The 4,563-nt window shown below is 40.7% G+C and overlaps 1 pseudogene; it reads right to left on the reverse strand.

Annotated features, from left to right (window-relative positions):
• Positions 1-276: 276 nt before the first annotated feature.
• Positions 277-1,400, reverse strand: LOC109371829 (transcription factor E2F6 pseudogene; annotated as a pseudogene).
• Positions 1,401-4,563: the final 3,163 nt, after the last annotated feature.

Consider the following 4,563-nt stretch of genomic DNA (forward strand, 5'->3'; position numbering starts at 1 on the left):
CTGGCCATCTGTTTCAGTGATATGCTTTGTGATGAAGTTATTTCAGTAGGCAGGATGTCCACTGCACTGATAAAAAGCAGTGAATAATTATAAAAAGAGGTGTTTTTGAACGTGAAAACAACAATTATCCAGGAACCTAAGTAAGGAACTACTCAGACACTCCTGGCCTGAATGCCGCCGACTGAGGACCAGGCTCTGAGAATCAAACTCCATGCACAATTCATCCATACAGGAAGTTCCCCAAAAGACACTCAATACAGGAATTCTTAAATCCTATCAGTTGCTCACTTCAAGAAATTCTTCACCTTGTTGTGGAGGATTTTCTTCGTTATCAGGGTGTTCTGAGTGTTTGCTTTTAGATGAGGAGACACCTTCAGACACTACTTGATTTCTTGAGTGACCCTGTTCCACTTCACATGAATAAACCTCAGTGGGCCCTGTGGTGCTTGGTATTGTACTGTGATCCTCTACTCTGGGAGATGGGACATCCCATCTGGTTTCTGCTAGAGCTTTAACTGCAGTAACAACCTGTTCATGGAAGGCTTGAATGCTATGAATATCTTGATATATCACATATGCTAGTCTTTCATTTTCTTTGTCTTCTGTTGTTTTCTGTTAACTCAAACAACTGCTGATCAGAATCCTTCATTCACCCATCTAGAGCATCTTCCATGGATGGTAAATCACAAAGCTCCTCCTGCAGCTTTCTCCTGTTTGGGCACTGCTCCAAAATCGCTGAGATCAGATCCCGCCTATCCAATATGGTTCTTAGATTATTATTATTATTTTTTTAAACCAGGGAGATCCATCTAAGACATTGGTGATGTCATATACTCTTCGTTTTTCGTACTCCCAGTTTGGTTGCAACCTTATTTAAATCAAGAATACCCGCCAGGAGCATTTCTGACAAGATCCATACATTTTCAAGTTAAATAAACCAGGGATGCCTCAAAGCAAGTCTTTACTTTTAGAGCTTTTCTAATGCACACATATTGTACAGTATCTTCTAAGTGAATCCTTATTGTTGAAGACAGCAGGCTTCCCACGTTAATGGGGTCTCGGCACCGGCAGCGTACCCGCTCCTCGTCCGGGCCCCGAGGTGGCCGGATCCGCGGCAGCTGTTGCTGTTTACTCTCTCTGCCCAGCCGGCTGCCCCAGGCCCTCGGCTCCCCGGAGCGCCCCCGCCTGCCTTCTCCTGCTCGCGTCGGATGCCGCCCCCAGCAAGCGGGTTCCCAGGGCCACGCGCGAACACGGCTCGCATCGCTCCGAGGTGCACCTGGCGAGGCCAGGCCAAGGACCAACACAGCACCGCCCACGGCCCAGAGGTAAAACGCAGACTGGAGGAGGGCAAGGTGACCCCTAACTCTTCCTCGGCTCACCCTTTCAGATGAGAATCTCATTTAAATCTAGTTTATATGAAATCCTTCCTCTTTAACAACGTATTTATAGAACAGAAACAAGTGAGTAGCTACAGATTTGGCCTCAGGTTTCTCATCTGTACAATTGGAATAATAGTACCCGTTCCACAAGGTTGTTGGGAAGGTTAAATGGAACAATGTGTGGAAGCAATTGGCATAGAGTTTCAAACCATTTTAAAGGAAAATCCTCATTTCACTGTTTCTGCTTAGTTCTCTACACTGTTCTTCTATTTAGAAAAGTACCGTAATGAAAACATCAGCATTTTTAAGTGATGGCAGGCTCGTTAGGTATAGCCTGGAAGGAGAAAGTTGAAGGGGAAAAATAAGAAAAATTACTCTGTATAATAGATTAAAAGGAGCTTTCAATTTGTTGGGTGTGAGGGTCCACACGGAGGTTTGGAGTCCTGCACAGGAAGAAGAGGAAAGCAGGAATAGCCAAAGATGGGGAGACGGCACAGTTTCAAACAAGCTTCTAATGATTACTTTCCCTTTTTTCCATGTTGAGCATATTCCCCCTCCCGAAACATTTTGTTTAATAAAAAGTTGGCTACTCACCCAACAGTCTTTTGTTAGTGCAGCTTTGGGAAATGAACAGGGGGTTAAGGATATAGACAAAGAGCGGTCACAGAGGCAAGGCAGTGAATGGAGATTGGGGCTGGCAGTGAGAGATGCCCCCACCGCCCTGAAAGGCACCTGGGAAATTGTGGAGGGTCCCGATTTTCCCAGTGTCTACAGAACAGGGAACTGAGCCAATATGTCTGAATACTTTAGAAGGCTGGCAAATGTGGGCTTCTCAGTATTAACATCATTAGCTCTCCTTTCCTTCAGCTAAAATAACTTAAAACACAAATAACGATGACAGATGATAGCTAGCAGCAGCAGTTCCCTAAGCAGTGACACATAGCAAATAAGTTTTGATGATGGAGGGGTAATGGATAAAAAAAGTTTAGAATGTTTAATGTTTTATAAAATTGTTTGACAAGCATTAGCTCAAGCAATTATCATAAAAAATCTGAGGCTGTAGACCTGTTTTTATTTTTAGTGAGAAAAGGAGACTCAGAAATGCTAAGGAACTCGCCCAAAGGACCACAGTGAGGATACGCTTTCTACTACAGGACAAAAAATCCAAACCTTAGAGGGGAGGTCAGAGGGCCAACCCGACCTACTTCAAATTTTGCCTATACCCCTTCTGAACCGACAGAGCAACTTAAAAATTGACTATATGCTTAGTGTTATTATTGCAGGTGGCATGTAAAAATATTAACGAGTGTGATTTTGGCAATCCAGAATTTTTTTTTAATTTTGCCAAAAATGAATGTACATTCTAAAAGAGGTTACCTTCCAGCAGGATTATTTTATCAGTATTTTTACAAGAGACATTTCCTTCCATATTGGTTCTTTTTCCTGTGATATTTTAATGACAGAAAGTGAATTATTTTAATAAGTCCAGTTCTGTAAAAGGAAATCTTGAAGCCAAAATGAAATGAAAGCTAGGCTATAAATATAATATCATCGTATTATCAAAGTACTGATGGAAGAATGGGATCTAAACACAAATGAGGCAAGGGTTTAATGCAATTTAAAAGCAAATACTCTGGGGAAAGCCAAAAGAAATTAAACTTAGGAAATGAACCATTAAGGGGAAGAAACAACTATAGTTTATAAGTTATATGTTCATGATAGAAATATATTGGCTCAAGCATTCAAAAGTTTATGCATGAATGAGTGCCCAATGTGTGGCTCTTTATCATGTCTTTAAATTTTGGATTTCTTATCATGACCCATTGGAAGCACAGTTTTGGTACCAAATTGCTATTTCCCAAGTCCACAATTTTCCTCCATTGGTGATGGTTGCTATTTATATGCTGTGCTTGGTGTTGAAAACACCTTGCTTCCTGGTTTCTAGTCATAGCAAAATGAAAATTCCTTGACTGAACACTGGTGGCTGTAATCTTAGTCTGTGTCTGTTTTTTCAGCCTTCCTTTAGTATTTGAGATAATATGGTATCATTTTTATGTTAAATTAATAGCTTTTTTGCTAACATGCTGGAGTGTTGAAAGGGTCCCTGTACTTGTGTTTTACTAAGATTTAGTGAAGCTGCTGTTCTGCCAAAAAAAAATCATGCCGAAAAATTATGAAACAATGGAGCCAAAAGCCTGTACAATCACAGCATCTTATTAGCAACAATGCAGAATAAACACAGACTGGAGTGAGCAACCACTACAGGAGAATCCGTTATACTTCTTCCCTCCGGTTTAATTACCTGAGAACATTCTTCTTTGACAGTTTCATCTGTAATCATTTTATTTCCTAGAGTTTAAGTAAAAGTAGTTTTTAAAAGTTGATCTATAAAAATCTCAAAATGGCAATTCCATCAAACAAGACAGCTGGGGTACAGTGGTTAAGCATTTTTCTACCGCTTACCAGCCATATTGCTAACCTTTCTCCTTTCCATCCTTATTGATAAATGAAGGTTATGATAGTGTATATACTTCCTAGGATTATTTTGAGGCATACATGAGAACCTGGATGGTAAAAATAGGTCTTGGCACACAGTGACTCCATCAACATTTGCTATGTATTGTTTCTGGTTTTCTCTTTAGCATAATTTTTCATGTTGAATGTATTAGTTGAAATATTTCTAGCTGTAAGTTTTAGGCCAAGTTAGAGTGGTCTAAACACATAGAAGTTTGTTTTCTCACTTAACAAGAAATCTGGATACAGGCAGTTCCCTCTGAGGCTCGACAATATCAGGGTATTAGTCAGTGTTTCTGGAATTCTTTTGGTTTCTGTGCCCCCAACCCCTTTCCATGATTACAAGATGCTACAGCATCACATGAGAGCATTCAAAGCAGGAAGGAAGGACGCAGGCAGAAAAGAGACGTTCTTTCCCCAAGAAAATTCTTTTCATGTCTCATTTTCCCAAACTAGGTTGCGTGCTCACCTGTAGGCCAATAAAGAATGAGATTCCTATGACTAAGAGAGACTAGTAAGAAATGATCCCCTGGGCCTGGTGCTGGGGAATTGCTACCCAATCAAAATTGTGGTTTTGCTTTTTATTTATAAGGCAGAAGAGTAGAAACGCATTGACAAGACAAATGACAGGGTGGTTTGAGTGTTTCGTCCCAAGGCTCCCCTGTGATAA

This window comes from Hipposideros armiger, unplaced genomic scaffold (assembly GCF_001890085.2).
Source record: "Hipposideros armiger isolate ML-2016 unplaced genomic scaffold, ASM189008v1 scaffold_593, whole genome shotgun sequence".
Taxonomy (NCBI): domain Eukaryota; kingdom Metazoa; phylum Chordata; class Mammalia; order Chiroptera; family Hipposideridae; genus Hipposideros; species Hipposideros armiger.